At 44.9% G+C, this 18,105-nt stretch overlaps 1 protein-coding gene across 3 annotated transcripts in view; it reads left to right on the top strand.

Annotated features, from left to right (window-relative positions):
• The first annotated feature begins 12,017 nt into the window (after window positions 1–12,017).
• The window catches only part of LOC144503469 (ATP-binding cassette sub-family B member 6-like), a 181,796-nt gene continuing 175,708 nt past the window's right edge, over window positions 12,018–18,105 (top strand). For 2 of the 3 annotated variants that reach the window (XM_078227807.1, XM_078227805.1), the window contains exon 1: window positions 12,067–12,198. The gene's annotated coding sequence lies outside the window, so the exon portion shown is untranslated. Of the gene's footprint in view, window positions 12,199–18,105 lie in introns of all 3 variants that reach the window. The other variant, XM_078227808.1, reaches the window with a different exon arrangement.

Here is an 18,105-nt window from a genome sequence, read left to right as displayed (position 1 = left end):
ATAAAAATTAATCAGCAGTCGTATGACTATTCAGTAGCCGCCTTCCAGGTTATCCAGACAAAAAATAAAAGTTAGGAACTATCAGACCAGGTCCCACTTCGGACCTGAATGTGTCGTAATAAGATTAGCTGGGATCGTAATGAGATTCTGATGCAGTCCATGTCCAAATGCAGCAAGATCTGGACAAATCCAGGTTTGGGATGACAGCTGGCAAGTAACTTTAGTGCCATACTCGTATGAGGCAATGGACATCTCCAAGAATAGGGAATCTAACCTTGGTCCCGTGACACTCAATGGCTGATTTGATTTGATTTATTATTGTCATATGTATTAGCATATAGTGAAAAGTATTGTTTCTTGCACGCTATACAGACAAAGCATACCGTTCATAGAGAAGGAAAGGAGAGAGTGCAGAATGTAGTGTTACAGTCATAGCTAGGGTGTAGAGAAAAATCAACTTAATGCAAGGTAGGTCCATTCAAAAGTCTGACAGCAGCAGGGAAGAAGCTCTTCTTGAGTCGGTTGGTACGTGACCTCAGACTTTTGTATCTTTCTCCCGACGGAAGAAGGTGGAAGAGAGAATGTCCGGGGTGCATGGGGTCCTTAATTATGCTGGCTGCTTTGCCGAGGCAGCGGGAAGTGTAGACAGAGTCAATGGATGGGAGGCTGGTTTGTGTGATGGATTGGGCTACATTCACAACCTTTTGTAGTTCCTTGCGATTTTGGGCAGAGCAGGAGCCATACCAAGCTGTGATACAACCAGAAAGAATGCTTTCTATGGTGCATCTGTAAAGGTTGGTGAGAGTCGTAGCTGACATGCCAAATCTCCTTAGTCTCCTGAGAAAGTAGAGGCGTTGGTGGACTTTCTTAACTATTGTGTCGACATGGGGGGACCAGGACAGGTTTTGGTGATCTGAGCACCTAAAAACCTGAAGTTCTCAACACTTTCTACTTTGTCCCCATTGATGTAGACAGGGGCATGTTCTCCTTTACGCTTCCTGAAGTCGATGAAAATCACCTTTGTTTTGTTGACATTGAGGGAGAGATTATTGTTGCCGCACCAGTTCACCAGATTCTCTATCTCAATCCTGTACTCTGTCTCGTTATTGTTTGAGATCCAACCCACTACGGTGTTGTCGTCAGCAAACTTGAAAATCGAATTGGAGGGGAATTTGACCACACAGTCATTGGTGTATAAGGAATATAGTAGGGGCCTGAGAACACAGCCTTGTGGGGCACCGGTGTTGAGGATGATCGTGGAGGAGGTGTTGTTGTCAATCCTTATTGATTGTGGTCTGAGAGTTAGGAAGTTCAGGATCCAGTCGCAGAGGGAGGTGCCGAGGCCCAGGCCACGGAGTTTGGAGATGAGTTTTGTGGGAATAATAGTGTTGAAGGCTTGCTGTAGTCAATAAATAGGAGTCTGACATAGGTGTCCTTGTTATCTAGGTGTTCCAGAGTTAAGTGCAGGGCCAGGGAAATGGCGTTTGCTGTGGACCTGTTGCGGCGGTAGGCAAACTGTAGTGGATCCAGGTAGTCTGGGAGGCTGGAATTGATTCGTGCCATGACTAACCTTTCGAAGCACTTCATAATGATGGATGTCAGAGCCACCAGCCGATAGTCATTAAGGCACGCTGCTTGGTTTTTCTTAGGTACCGGGATGATGGTCGTCTTCTTGAAGCAGATAGAGACCTCAGATTGTTGTATTATCATTGACTGACTATCAACATCCTGGAGGTTACCATTGATCAGAAACTGAACTGCATGAGACAAATAAATACCGTGGCTATAAGAACAGTTCAGGGGTGAAGAATCCTGTGGCAAGTAACTCACCTCCCCACTCCCCAAAGCCTATACACCATCAACAAGGCACACATCAGGAGTGCGATGGTATACTCTCCACTTGCCTGGATGGGTGCAGCTCCAACAGCATACAAGAAGCCTCACACCATCCGTGACAAAGCAACCCTCTTGGTTCACACCTCTTTCACAAACATTCACACCCTCCACCAATGCACAGTAGTAGCAGTGCATACCACCTACAGGATGCACTGTAGGAACTCATCTGCACCTTTAAAACCCATGACCATTACTATCTGGATGGACAAGAGCAGCAGATGCATGGGGACACCACCAATTGCAAGCTCCCCTCCAAGCCACTCACCATTATGACTTGGAAGTATCTTGCTGTTCTGTCACTGCCGCTGGGACAAAATGCTGGAACTCCCCCCCCCCCCCCCCCTGACAGCACTGTGGGTGTACATACACCACAGTTACCGCAGCAGTACAAGGCAGCTCACCACCATCTTCTCAGGGTCAATTGTAGATGGGCAATAAATACTGTCCGAGCCAGCGACGAGTACAACCTGTAAATCAATTTTTTAAAAATAGATATCTGTCACTTAGACAAGGTTAATTAATTCACTCAGTAATTTATGCATATCCTGATTTGAGTATGATAGTGCAAATGCTAATCCAAAATGGATTATGTGTAACTGGTTAAGCAAGACAAATATAGGCCTCATGCCTTTCTAACTAGATAATGTGGCAAAACCTAGGGTGATAGGGAAGTTAGGTGAAGATGCCAGGAATTCGATGTGTGTTCTTGATAAATATACTTCGGAGTGTAATAGAACAAAGAACAAAGAAAATTGTAGCACAGGTATAGGCCCTTCGGCTCTCCAATCCAGCACCGACCATGCTGCCCGAATGAACTAAAGTCCCCTACCCTTCCGGGGACCATATCCCTCTGTTCCCATCCTATTCATGTATTTGTCCAGATGCCCCTTCAATGTCACTGTCATGTCCACTTCCACTACCTCCCCCAGCAGCAAGTTCCAGGCATCCACCACCCTCTGTGTAAAAAATTTGCCTCATACATCTCCTTTAAACCTTGCCCCTCGCACCTTAAACTTATGACCCCAAGTAATTGACTCTTCCATCCCTGGGAAATAACGTCTGACTATCCACTCAGTCCATGCCCCTCATAATCTTGTAGACTTCTATCAGGTCGCCCCTCAACCTCCGTCGTTCCAGTGAGAACAAATCAAGTTTCTCCAACCTCTGCTCATAGCTAATGCCCTCCATACCAGGCAACATCCTGGTAAATCTTTTCTGTACCCTCTCCAAAGCCTCCACATCCTTCTGGTAGTGTGACAACCATAATTGAACACTATATTCCAAGTGCAGCCTAACTAAGGTTCTATAAAGCTGCAGCATGACTTGCCAATTTTTAAACTCAATGCTCCGGCCGATGAAGGCAAGCATGCCGTATGCCTTCTTGACTACCTTCTCCATCTGCGTTGCCACTTTCAGTGACCTATGTACTGTACACCCAGATCCCTCTGCCTATCAACACTCTTAAGGGTTCTGCCATTTACTGTATATTTCCTATCTATATTAGACCTTCCAAAATGTATTACCTCACATTTGTCCAGATTAAACTCCATCTGCCATCTCTCCGTCCAAGCCTCCAACTGATCTATATCCTGCTGTATCCTCTGACGGTCCTCATCACTATCCGCAAATCCACCAACCTTTGTGTCATCTGCAAACTTACTATTCAAACCAATTACATTTTCCTCCAAATCATTTATATATATTACGTACAGCAAAGGTCCCAACACTGATCCCTGAGGAACACCACTTGTCACAGCTCTCCATTCAGAAACGCACCCTTCCACTGCTACCCTCTGTCTTCTATGACCGACCCAGTTTTGTACCCACCTTGCCAGCTCACCTCTCATCCCATGTGACTTCACCTTCTGTACCAGTCTGCCATGAGGGACCTTGTGAAACGCCTTACTGAAGTCCATGTGGGCAACATCCGCTGCCCTACCCTCAGCAATCATCTTCGTTACTTCCTCGAAAAACTTGATCAAGTTAATCTCCTTATTCATGGTCCCCTGGTGTTTACTTCACCAACTACATGGAACATTCTATTTTAGTAATACAGTACTATAACAATTCATTTTCAATGAGATGCAAAGTATTAGAAAGAGGGAAGATATTATTATGCAAAGCTTAATTAAGATATCTTGTGTAGATTGAGATAATGCATTAATTATGTACATAATTTCTTGTGTAGAAAACTACAGTTCTAATCATTCACCACACATTGAAACCTTACACTTGACATGAAACTGTTATCAAAAAGCTTAATAAAGTATTTCTAAGATTGTAACTTGGAACAGGTTATTTTAAGCATGCATGACTCACATTGCAGTGTGTAACCTTCAAAAGGTCATCAGGAATACATTAGACAAGGCTCGGAGAAAAGGATTTTGAACCCTCTAAGTTATGAAATGAAGCTTGACAATTAAACATACAGTCACTGGCAAAATGAAAATTGAGACAAGAGGAGAAAGAGCAGAATTGAAGGTAGTAGCAGGGTTAGTACTCACTCCATACAAACTCAAAGATGTCTTTGAACACAAAAATGGGCAATGAAAGAAACCTTTGTTCACATCCATCATTTATTTAGCATTTAAGTGCTGAAATAAACACTCTATCAGCTGCTATTCTACATTAGACTAGGGAACTGGTTTATAGAGTCATCCAGAGTATGAGTCATGTGGGGGGCGGGGGGGGGGGGGGGGGGTGCTGACCTAGTGGTATTATTGCTGAACTATTAATCCAGAAACTCAGCTGGGCACCCGGGTTCGAATCCCGCCACGGCAGGTGGTGGGATTTGAATTCAATAAAACATATCTGGAATTAAGAATCTACTGATAGCCATGAAACCATTGTCGATTGTCAGAAAAGCCTATCTGGTTCACTAATGTCCTTTAGGGAAGGAAATCTGTTGTCCTTACCTGGTCTGGACTACATGTGATAAACAGAAGAACATTCAGCAGAGGCGGCAGAGAGATTTCACCGAGGAGGATTCTGGGAGACGTTGTTGCAGTCACCCTGACTGTATAGTGGGTAGAGGAAGAACTGGTGTCAAGGAACAGTTAAACCCGAAACAGTACATGAGTGTTTCCCTCCCTCACCCCTCCTGTAACCAAATAGAAGGGCAGGTCAAACAGGATGTTGTCTTGCCCTGCTGCAGTAGTAAGTAGAGGTTTGGTAAGGAGAGGTTTAGGTAAGTATTTAGTAATTTTTTATCACTTGTGGTCTCAGGTAATTTCTGTGTTTAATAGTTTGTAAATGTTATATTCGATAGTAACAAGGAACAGGAAAGAAGGGCCCGAGGGAATTGGATGTAATCTGAAACAAAACATCTTATTAAATGTCATTTAAAGGGGTAAGATATGACAGGAGAGCTCCAAGCCATGGTCTGCTCTTTGTGCTCCATGTGGGAGGCTGGGATCGTTACCAATACCTGGGGCCAGCATGTGTGTAAGAAGTGTCTCCAGCTGCAGCTCCTGGAAGCCCGTGTTTTGGAGCTGGAACGGCGGCTGGGGACACTGCGGAGCATCCGCGAGGTGGAGAGTATCATGAATAGCAGGTATAAAGAGATGGTCACACTGCAGGCTCAGACTCCACAGGCAGGAAGGGAGTAGGTGACCACCAGGCAGAGCAAGAGAGCTAGGCAGGCAGTGCAGGAATCTCCTGTGGCTATTCCCCTGCAAACAACATAGGTAAAAATGAATGAGGTCCTAAAAGCAGAATATAGGGAGCTAGGAAGCAAGCTGAAAAGTAGGACCTCATAGGTAGTGATCTCAGGATTACTACCTGTGCCACGTGCTAGTCAGAGTAGAAACAGCAGGATACATTGGATGAATACATGGCTGAAAAGATGGTGTGAAGGGGAGGGTTTCAGATTCCTAGGGCATTGGGACCGGTTCTGGGAGAGATGAGACCTGTACAAACTCGACGGGTTACACCTGGGCAGGATGTCCTTGGGAAGTACTTGCTAGAGTGGTTGGGGTGGGTTTAAACTAATATGGCAGGGGGAGGGGAACCTTTGCAAGTTCTGGTCGCCACACTACCAGAAGGACGTGGAGGCTTTAGAGAGAGTGCAGAGGAGGTTTACCAGGATGTTGCCTGGTATGGAAGGGCTTGGTTATGAGGAGAGATTGGATAAACTGGGGTTGTTCTCACTGGAAAGACGGAGGATGAGGGGTGACCTAATAGAGGTGTATAAAATTATGAAAGGCATAGATAGGGTGAATGGTGGGAAGCTTTTTCCCAGGTCGGTGGTGACGTTCACGAGGGGTCATAGATTCAAGGTGGGGGGGGGAAGGTTTAACACGGATAGCAGAAGGACGTATTTTACACAGACGGTGGTGGGGGCCTGGAATGCGCTGCCGGGCAAGGTGGTTGAGGCGGACACACTGGGAATGTTTGAGACTTATCTAGATAGCCAAATGAACAGAGTGGGAATGGAGGGATACAAAAGAATGGTCTAGTTTGGACCAGGGAGCGGCGCGGGCTTGGAGGGCCGAAGGGCCTGTTCCTATGCTGTATTGTTCTTTGTTCTTTGATTCAGAGTAGGGGAAATCAAGAACAAGAAAAGACAGTAAGAAGAATAGGGAAAGTGATAAGCAAAAAATTAAGGGCCAGAGTCACGTAAGGACTGAGTAAGAAATAGAGGGTAGCAGTGGAAGGGTGCGTTTCTAAATGGAGGGCTGCGACAAGTGGCATTCCTCAGGGATCAGTGCTGGGACCTTTGTTGTTTGTAATATATATAAATGATTTGGAGGAAAATGTAACTGGTTTGATTTGTAAGTTTGCGGACGACACAAATGCGGATAGCGAGGACGACCATCAGAGGATACAGCAGGATATAGATCAGTTGGAGACTTGGGCAGAGAGATGGCAGATGGAGTTTAATCCGGACAAATGTGAGGTAATGCATTTTGGAAGGTCTAATACAGATAGGAAATATACAGTAAATGGCAGAACCCTTAAGAGTATTGATAGGCAAAGGGATCTGAATGTACAGGTACACAGGTAACTGAAAATGGCAATACAAGTGGAGAAGGTAGTCAAGAAGGCATACGGCATGCTTGCCTTCATCGGCCGGGGCATTGAGTTTAAAAATTGGCAAGCCATGTTGCAGCTTTATAGAACATTAGTTAGGCCGCACTTGGAATGTAGTGTTCAATTCTGGTCGCCAGAAATATGTGGAGGCTTTGGAGAGAGTACAGAAAAGATTTACCAGGATGTTGCCTGGCAGGGAGGGCATTAGCTGTGAGCAGAGGTTGGAGAAACTTGGTTTGTTCTCACTAGAACGACGGAGGTTGAGGGGCGACCTGATAGAAGTCTACAAGACTATGAGAGGCACGGACAGAGTGGATAGTCAGAAGCTTTTTCCCAGGGTGGAAGAGTCAATTACTAGGGGGCATAGGTTTAAGGTGCAAGGTTTAAAGGAGATGTACGAGTCAAGTTTTGTTACATAGCGGATGGTGGGTGCCTGGAACTTGCTGCCGGGGGAGGTAGTGGAAGCAGATATCATAGTGAGTTTTAAGAGGCATCTTGACAAATACATGAATAGGATGGGAATAGTGGGATATAGTCCCCGGAAGGGTAGGGTTTTTAGTTCAGTCGGGCAGCATGGTCGGTGCAGGTTTGGAAGGCCGAAGGACCTGTTCCTGTGCTGTAATTTTCTTTGTTTAGTGGGAAAGGGAAAAGAAGTGTTAAAAGTGCCCACCTTAAGGTTTTGTATCTGAATGCTCGGAGCATTCGAAACAAAATGGATGAATTAGTTGCACAGATAGATGTAAAGGTACGATAGAGTTGGCATTACGGAGATGTGACTCCAAGGTGACCAAGGATGGGAACTAAACATTGAGGGCTATTGAGTGTTTAGCAAGGACAGATGGAAAGGAAAAGGCGGTGGAGTTGCATTGTTGATTAAAGGTTATATTGATAGGATATTGAGGAAGGATATTAGCATAGATGATGTGGAATCTGTATGGGTCGAATTAAGAAACAACAAGGGACAAAAGACATTGGTGGGGGTGGTATACAGATCACCAAACTGTAGTGGCGATGTTGGGAAAAACATTAGACAGGAAACCAGAGATGCATGTGTTAAAGGAACATCTGTGATAATGAGTGACTCTAATCTGCATATACATTGGGAGAGTCAAATTAGTCACAGTACAATAGAAGAGGAATTTCTGGATTGCAAACAGGATGGTTTCCTGAACCAATACGTGAGGAACCAACAAGGGAGCAGGTCATATTGGACTGGGTGTTGAGCAATGAGAAAGGATTAGTTGGCAATCTAGTTGTGAGAGAAGCCTTGGGGACGAGTGACCATAATATGGTAGAATTCTTTGTCAAGATGGATAGTGACATAGTTGATTCTGAGACCAGGGTCCTGAATCTCTATAAAGGTAACTATGATGGTATGAGGCATGAATTGGCCATGATGGACTGGGAAACATTACTGAAAGGAAAGACAGTGGACAGGCAATGGCAGGCATTTAAAGAATGAATAGGTGAACCCCAAAAGTTGTTTATTCATGTTTGGCGTAAGAGTGGTATGGGAATTGTAGCCAAACCATGGCTTACAAGGGAAATTAGAGATAGTATCAGGTTCAAGGAAGAAGTATACAAATTTGAAAGAAAAAACAATAGGCCTGAGGATTGGGAGCAGTTTAAAATTCAGCAAAGGAGGACCAAGGGATTGATTTAGAAGGGAAAAATAGAGTATGAAAGTAAGCTAGCAGCGAACATAAAAACTAACTAAAGGTTTCTGTAGATATGTAAAGAGAAAAAGATTGGCAAAAACTGATTGACAAGGAAGTGGTCGAGTGAGGGAACTGTGGTTTACCAAAGAAGTTGAATCTCTTGTGAAGAGGAAGAAGGAGACTTATGTAAAGATGAGATGTGAAGGCTCAGTTAGGGCGCTTGAGAGTTACAAGTTAGCCAGGAAGGACCTAAAGAGAGAGTTAAGAAGAGCCAGGAGGGGACATGAGAAATCTTTGGCAGGTAGGATCAAGGAAAACCCTAAAGCTTTCTATAGGTATGTCAGGAGTAAAAGAATGACTAGGATCAGATTAGGGCCAGCCAAGGACAGTAGTGGGAAGTTGTGCGTGGAGCCTGACGAGATAGGAGAGGCGCTAAATGAATATTTTTTGTCAGTATTCACGCAGGAAAAAGACAATGTTGTCGAGGAGAATAATGAGATACAGGCTATTGGACTAGACAGGATTGAGGTTAATAAGGAGGTGTTAGCAATTCTGGAAAGTGTGAAAATAGATAAGTCCCCTGGGCCAGATGGGATTTATCCCAGGATTCTCTGGGAGGCTAGGGAGGAGATTGCAGAGCCTTTGGCTTTGATCTTTATGTCGTCATTGTCTACAGGAACAGTGCCAGAAGACTGGAGGATAGCAAATGTTGTCCCCTTGTTCAAGAAGGGGAGTAGAGACAACGCTGGTAATTGTAGACCAGTGAGCCTTACTTCTGTTGTGAGCAAAGTTTTGGAAAGGATTATAAGAGATAGGATTTATAATCATCTAGAAAGTAATAATTTGATTAGGGATAGTCAACATGGTTTTGTGAAGGGTAGATCGTGCCTCACAAACCTTATTGAGTTCTTTGAAAAGGTGACCAAAGAGGTGGATGAGGGTAAAGCAGTTGATGTGGTGTATATGGATTTCAGTAAAGCGTTTGATAAGGTTCCCCACGGTAAGCTATTGCAGAAGATACGGAGGCATGGGATTGAGGGTGATTTAGCGGTTTGGATCAGGAATTGGCTTGCTGTAAGAAAACAGAGGGTGGTGGTTGATGGGAAATGTTTATCCTGGGGTTCAGTTACTAGTGGTATACCGCAAGGATCTGTTTTGGGGCCACTGCTGTTTGTCATTTTTATAAATGACCTGGATGAGGGCGTTGAAGGATGGGTTAGTAAATTTGCGGATGATACTGAAGTTGGTGGAGTTGTGGACAGTGCGGAAGGATGTTGCAGGTTACAGAGGGACATAGATAAGCTGCAGTGCTGGGCTGAGAGGTGGCAAATGGAGTTCAATGCGGAAAAGTGTGAGGTGATTCACTTTGGAAGGAGTAACAGGATTACAGAATACTGGGCTAATGGTAAGATACTTGGTAGTGTGGATGAACAGAGAGATCTCGGTGTCCATGTGTATAGATCCCTGAAAGTTGGCACCCAGGTTGATAGGGTTGTTAAGAAGGCGTACAGAGTGTTAGCTTTTATTGGTAGAGGGATTGAGTTTCGGAGCCAGGAGGTCATGTTGCAGCTATACAAAACTCTAGTGCGGCCGCACTTGGAGTATTGCGTACAGTTCTGGTCGCCGCATTATAGGAAGGATGTGGAAGCATTGGAAAGGGTGCAGAGGAGATTTACTAGGATGTTGCCCGATATGGTGGGAAGGTCTTATGATGAAAGGCTGAGGGACTTGAGGTTGTTTTCGTTAAAGAAGGTTAAGAGGTGACTTAATAGAGGCATACAAGATGATCAGAGGATTAGATAGGGTGGATAGTGAGAGCCTTTTTCCTCGGATGGTGATGGCTAGCACGAGGGGACATAGCTTTAAATTGAGGGGTGATAGATATAGGACAGATGTCAGAGGTAGGTTCTTCACTCAGAGAGTAGTAAGGGCGTGGAATGCCCTGCCTGCAGCAGTAGTGGACTCGCCAACATTAAGGGCATTTAAATGGTCATTGGATAAACATATGAATGATATTGGAATAATGTAGGTTAGATGGGCTTTAGATTGGTTTCACTGGTCGGCGCAACATCGAGGACCGAAGGGCCTGTACTGCGCTGTAATGTTCTATGTTCTAAAACTGGGCATTGCTTATCCCGTGCCCATGTCCAGGCTAGTGGAACCTTCTCAGCTTGATTGGTTCTAGCATGCTTGGCATGTTTGCCCTAGAAAGGACTGTAACATTGGTGACTCTGTCTTTTGATGCTGCGGATGGTGATTGCAAAAGCACCGTGAATCCTTATGGCTCATGTGTTTACCTTGCTATGGCCCCCCTTTGCAATTCTTTGCCCTGCAGTGCCATTTTCCAAGGTGTCGGCACCCCCACCTGGATTCAATGGGGAAAAATAGTGAACACCACATTCTCGGCAGATTCCTGCACTCCCTGCCTCTTTCTACCTTGCTGGGTGGCTACACATTAACTGAACTGTAGCTGTGGATAATGTACAATCCAGAAAAACTTCAGCCATTGTGCCTTACCACCTTGATTTTTTTTTATTTGATTTATTATTATGTATTAGTATACAGTGAAAAGTATTGTTTCTTGCTTGCTATACAGACCAAGCATACCATTCATAGAGAAGGAAATGAGAGAATGCAGAATGTAGTGTTACAGTCATAGCTAGGGTATAAAGAAAGATCAACTTAATGCAAGGTAGGTCCATTCAAAAGTCTGATGGCAGCAGCGAAGAAGCTGTCTTTGAGTCTTCATTTGACCTGGAGTGTTTCTAGCTGCTCCCCAGGTTCAGAAGTCCTGTGCTCAGAGTTGAAGAACTGGAAACACTAGTTATCTAGAAACATTCTTCCAGTTCCCACAGGATCAGTGGGGCAATTTGGGAGGGGCTGCAAATGCTGGCGCAGAGACGCCCACATCCCCTGAATAAATAATATAAATCCACTGGACAGAAAATGCTGCAAAATGTCAGCCGGCCTGACAGTATCTGTGGAGTTGGCTCTATTCTCTCTCCACAGATGCTGCCAGATCCTGCTGAGATTTTCCAGCATTTTCTGTTTTTTGTTTCAGATTCCAGCATCCGCAGTAATTTGCTTTTATATAAATCCATTGGATGCGAGGTTAAATGCCATCTCTCAGCTGGATGCGAAAGACCCAAATCCCATTTGAAGAGGAGCTCCTGCTCCGATGGCCAAAGTTTATCCTTCAACCCACATCGCCAAATCAGACAACCTGGGGTTATTTATGTAATTGCTGTTTGCGGCGTTCACCAGAGACTGTGCACCTCAGAATTACTTCATTGGCTACAAAGCGGCCAAGATTCAGTGATCGTGAAATGCAGTTTTCTTTGTGATTGGTGGGGGCGTTGTCTCTTGAGAGAAATGTTTGCAGCTCGGCAGTCTCCTGCAGGGGCCATTTGAAATCACCCGGGCTGTCGGAGGAGGAGGGAGGATCGAGCAGGAAATGTTGCTAAGCGGCGGATGCCATTGCGAGCGCGGGCGCTAGGACCCAGGTTTTCCGCGGCCTGTGTCCGCAAGGAAAGATATTTCACCTTTTGCGGCCAAGTCTTCACAACGAGCGAGAAAGCAAAGTGAGACAGAGCTCTGAGCCGAGGAGGTACAGGTGAGAGAGTGGGAGGGCTGCTGTCTGGTTGATGTGTTCTGATCAAGAGGGTTGTGCTTGCAGCCTGGTGACACTGCAGAATGTCCTCCAGTCTAACCTGTCCGGCGACACAGGCTCTGTGTTTCCATTCACTACAACATTGCCTTTACCCAGAGACGTCTTGCTTGCTGTTGGCGTTTTAGGTTTCTCCGAGTTCCCATATTTTAGATTTTAGACATTTAGCTCATTCAAGGAGGGAGCTGAGCTGTACATTAGTAAAATATGCCGATTTGTTGTGGTCCAGTGAAGTAATGCTGATATGCTTTCATTCTGCTGTGGTGAAGTAATACTGTTTTGTAACTGCTAAACTGGCCCTAACTTCTGCCAGACCATGATAGCTTCCATGTTAGAATGTCCGTGAGCCCCACGGATGGGGCAATTGAGGCTTTTTAAAAATAATTCATGGGACATTCAGTGGCAAGGTCAGCATTTGCCCTTTGCTCTCGGTGCCCTTGAGAAGGTGCTGGTGGCAAGCTGTGTTCCTGAGGTCCTATAGCCAGTGTGGTGTAGTTACACTCACCATGCTGTGAAGGATAGCCAGGATTTTAACACAGTGAAGGAATAGTTATATGTTTCCAATCAGAATGGTGTGTAACTTGGAGGGGAACTTGCAGGTGCTGATGTTGCCTTTGTCCTTGGTGGTAGAGGTTGTGGGTTTGGAAGGTGTTGTTGAAGGATGTTTGATGAGGTGCTCCAGTGCATCTTGTACATGCTGCTGCCACTGTGCATTGGTGCTGGAGGAAGTGATTGTTTAAAGTGGATGGAGTGCCTGTATGCAGATTGCTTTATCCTGGATGGTTTTAAAGTTTCTTTATTAGTGTCACAAGTAGGCTTATATTAATGCTGCAGTGCATGATAAATCCTGGATTGTTAATGGTGGGGGATTCAGTGATGATAATACAATTGAACATTGAGGGGAGATGGTTAGATAGAGATGATTGTAGTCTGGTTGCTGTGTGGTTCAAATGTTACTGATTGCTTCAGCATCGGAGGATTTGTGAATGATATTGAATATTGTTTCATCACCAGTGAACTTTACCACTTCTGACCCTGTGTTGGAGGGAAGGTAATTAATGAAGCAGATGAAAATAGTTCAGTAGGCAGTCTTACAACACCAGATTAAAGTCCAACCTGAGGAAGGAGCAGCACTCCGAAAGCTGTGATTCCAAATAAACCTGTTGGACTTTAACCTGGTGTTGTGAGACTTCTTACTGTGCCCACTCCATTCCAACACCGGCATCTCCACATCTTGAAAATAGTTGACTATTATAGTAGACACTATCCTCAAGAATCCCTTCAGTGATGCCCTGGCACAGAGATGATTGGCCACAACCATCTTTCTTTGTGTAAGGTATTACTTCAATCAATGCCAAACATGCTATTACAAGATTTCAAGCTACCTATACAGCATGATTCAGGGTCTAATGAAGCTGAAGTGTTGGAAATCAGCATTACGTTGCTCGCAGTCTGAATAAGGGAAGAGGATGCAAGTATCTCCCAGGCTGTGTAGTCCCCAGCTGGGGCGCACTCTATTGCTACACATCTCTCGATGAATAAGTATATTTTTTTGCAGCATCTATCCCATATATATTAAGGAGAATAAAGCTTTTTTATGATTAAATGGTTGCCTTGGGGCCCAGTGGAGGAACAGTATGTCAGGCACTGTTTAGTTCCCTATACAAAACCCCAGTGTTGCCTTAACTCTAACTCCAGTTCTGCACCACAAAATTGCCTGAGTTTGCCAGTACAAATTGTGATGAATTAAGGACATAAGAACTAGGAGAAGGAGTAGGCCACCGGGCCCCTCGTGCCTGCTCCTCCATTCAATAAGATCTTTTCATGGACTCAGCTCTGCTTACCCATCCATTCACCATAACCCTTAATTCTGTTACTGTTTTAAATATTATCTGAATTTGCCTTAAAAACATTCGATGAGGTAGCCTCAACTGCTTCACTGGGACATTTGGTTTTGTTTGTTCAGACCTACACCGTTGCTGCCAAAAATGTTACAGTTCCCTGGGATGATGTCAGCCAGGAAGGGAAGGAACCAGGTGCAGCATAAAGGAAAACATTTTACTCAGCGAGGGTGGATAGGGTTTGGATGCCCTCTCTGATAGGGTGGTGGGCACAGATTCAATAGTAGCCTTCAGAATGGAATTGGATAAATACTTGGAAGGAGGAAAATAACTGCAGGGATATGGGGATAGAGTGGGGAATTGGGGCTAATTTGAGTATTCTTCAAAAGAGCTGGTGCAGCCTCAGCAACCTCCCTCTATGCGATATTATTCTTTGATTCAAAGTACTAAATCTGCATAATTTGAATTATACAAGTGTATAATTTTATCAATTATATAGTCACCTTGTGTGCGGTATCAAAGTACCAAAGAAAATATGGTGGAATGTTGTACTGGGGTTTAGTAGCTGCTGGTCTTGCTGGATTTTTAAAATTCTGCTCTGAAACCCAAACTAAAATTTATCATTTGGCCACTTCTTTATTATCAGCTCAATCTTCTGCACTCCTGGTCTTCCTGATCATCCTGGCCTTCTGCTTTTCATTGCGGCTTCATTTCCTCGTGCCTCAGCTGTTTACTGAAGTTGTCCTCAGCCCTGATCTGAAGCAGCAGTCTGAAGGCACTTATCTCCATGCTGGTTACAGCCCTGTCAGAAAGAGATTACGCAAGGGTAGCTTTTTCTAAGTAATTTGTGTCCTCACCAGTTGTACCTTTTTTTGCTGTAGAATCTGTATCTTTGGAGCTAAAAAATAACAAAGGCAGAAAACACCAGTGGGAGTATTTTACAGGGTTCCCAACAGTTATAATGTGGGATAGGATACAAACAGTAAATTAGAGAAGCATGCAACGAGGGCAACGCAGCACTACCTTGGGGCTTTAATCTTCGTAGAGACTGGAAAAACCAAATTTGCAAAGTAACTTTGAGGGTACAAAGAACAGTACAGCACAGGAAACAGGCCCTTCGGCCCTCCAAGCCTGTGCCGCTCCTTGGTCCAACTAGACCAATCGTTTGTATCCCTCCATTCCCAGGCTCCTCATGTGACTATCCAGGTAAGTCTTAAACGATGTCAGCGTGCCTGCCTCCACCACCCTACTTGGCAGCGCATTCCAGGCCCCCACCACCCTCTGTGTAAAAAACGTCCCTCTGATGTCTGAGTTATACTTCGCCCCTCTCAGCTTGAGCCCGTGACCCCTCGTGATCGTCACCTCCGACCTGGGAAAAAGCTTCCCACTGTTCACCCTATCTATACCCTTCATAATCTTGTATACCTCTATTAGATCTCCCCTCATTCTCCGTCTTTCTAAGGAGAACAACCCCAGTCTACCCAATCTCTCCTCATAGCTAAGACCCTCCATACCAGGCAACATCCTGGTAAACCTTCTCTGCACTCTCTCCAATGCCTCCACGTCCTTCTGGTAGTGCGGCGACCAGAACTGGACGCAGTACTCCAAATGTGGCCTAACCAGCGTTCTATACAGCTGCATCATCAGACTCCAGCTTTTATACTCTATACCCCGTCCTATAAAGGCAAGCATACCATATGTTGAGGTAGTATGGGCGGAGATTAGAAATAGGAGAGGAGAGGTCACCCTGTTGGGAGTCTTTTATAGACCTCCTAAAAGTTCTAGAGAGGTTGAGGAAAGGATTGCGGAGTCAATCCTGCTTAGGAGTGAAAGTAATAGGGCAATTGTTATGGGGGATTTTAACTTGACTAATATTGACTGGAATTGTTATAGCTCTAGCTCGTTAGAGGGGTCAGTTTTTGTTCAAAGCGTGCAGGAAGGTTTTTTGACTCAGTATGTAGACAGGCCAACTAGAGGTGAGGCTATATTGGATCTGGTGCTGGGAAATGAGCCAGACCAGGTGCTAGACTTGGAAGTTGGTGTGCATTTTGGTGATAGTGACCACAATTCGGTTACGTTCACCTTAGTGATGGAAAGGGATAGGCATGAACCTCGGGCCAGTGGTTTTAGCTGGGGGAAGGGTAATTATGAGGCTATTAGGAGAGAATTAGGAAACATAGGTTGGACTAGGAGATTACAGGGACTGGGAACGTCCGACATGTGGAGTTTTTTCAAGGAGCAGCTACTGCGAGTCTGTGATAGGTATGTCCCTGTCAGGCAAGGAGGAATTGGTAGGGCTAGGGAACCGTGGTGCACCAAAAAAGTTTCTTTGTTGGTTAAAAAGAAAAAGGAGGCTTATGTTCGGATGAGACGTGAGCACTCGGGTAGTGCACTAGAAAGCTTTAGATTGGCTAAGAGGGAGTTGAAGAGCGAGCTTAGAAGGGCTAAAAGGGGACATGAGAAGACTTTGGCGGATAGGGTTAAAGAGAATCCTAAGGCGTTCTATAGGTATGTCAAGAACAGAAGGTTGGTTAGGGCAAGTTTAGGGCCAGTTATAGATGGCAGAGGGAAGTTATGTGTGGAACCGGAGGAGATTGGTGAAGCATTGAACCAATATTTCTCTTCGGTGTTCACGCAAGGGGACATGAATATAGCTGAGGAGGACACTGGGTTGCAAGGGAGTAGAATAGACAGTATTACAGTTGATAAGGAGGATGTGCAGGATATTCTGGAGGGTCTGAAAATAGATAAATCCCCTGGTCCGGATGGGATTTATCCAAGGATTCTCTGGGAGGCAAGAGAAGTGATTGCAGAGCCTCTGGCTCTGATCTTCAGGTCGTCGTTGGCCTCTGGTATAGTACCAGAAGATTGGAGGTTAGCGAATGTTGTCCCATTGTTTAAGAAGGGGAACAGAGACTTCCCCGGGAATTATAGACCGGTGAGTCTCACTTCTGTTGTCGGCAAGATGTTGGAAAAAATTATAAGGGATAGGATTTATAGTTATTTGGAGAGTAATGAATTGATAGGTGATAGTCAGCATGGTTTTGTGGCAGGTAGGTCGTGCCTTACTAACCTTATTGAGTTTTTTGAGAAAGTGACCAAGGAGGTGGATGGGGGCAAGGCAGTGGACGTGGTATATATGGATTTTAGTAAGGCGTTTGATAAGGTTCACCATGGTAGGCTTCTGCAGAAAATGCAGATGTATGGGATTGGGGGTGATCTAGGAAATTGGATCAGGAATTGGCTAGCGGATAGGAAACAGAGGGTGGTGGTTGATAGTAAATATTCATCATGGAGTGCGGTTACAAGTGGTGTACCTCAGGGATCTGTTTTGGGGCCACTGCTGTTTGTAATATTTATTAATGATCTGGATGAGGGTATAGTTGGGTGGATTAGCAAATTTGCTGATGACACCAAAGTCGGTGGTGTGGTAGACAGTGAGGAAGGGTGTCGTAGTTTGCAGGAAGACTTAGACAGGTTGCAAAGTTGGGCCGAGAGGTAGCGGATGGAGTTTAATGCGGAGAAGTGTGAGGTAATTCACTTTGGTAGGAATAACAGATGTGTTGAGTATAGGGCTAACGGGAGGACTTTGAATAGTGTGGAGGAGCAGAGGGATCTAGGTGTATGTGTGCATAGATCCCTGAAAGTTGGGAATCAAGTAGATAAGGTTGTTAAGAAGGCATATGGTGTCTTGGCGTTTATTGGTAGGGGGATTGAATTTAGGAGTCGTAGCGTTATGTTGCAACTGTACACAACTCTGGTGCGGCCGCACTTGGAGTACTGTGTGCAGTTCTGGTCCCCACATTACAGGAAGGATGTGGAGGCTTTGGAGAGGGTGCAGAGGAGGTTTACCAGGATGTTGCCTGGTATGGAGGGGAGATCCTATGAGGAGAGGCTGAGGGATTTGGGATTGTTTTCGCTGGAAAGGCGGCGGCTAAGAGGGGATCTTATTGAAACATATAAGATGATTAGAGGTTTAGATAGGGTGGATAGTGATAGCCTTTTTCCTCTG

Source organism: Mustelus asterias, chromosome 14 (assembly GCF_964213995.1).
Source record: "Mustelus asterias chromosome 14, sMusAst1.hap1.1, whole genome shotgun sequence".
NCBI classification, from domain to species: domain Eukaryota; kingdom Metazoa; phylum Chordata; class Chondrichthyes; order Carcharhiniformes; family Triakidae; genus Mustelus; species Mustelus asterias.
The sequence above is the reverse complement of the archived record's forward strand: the minus strand, read 5'-3'. Positions and strand labels throughout refer to the sequence as shown.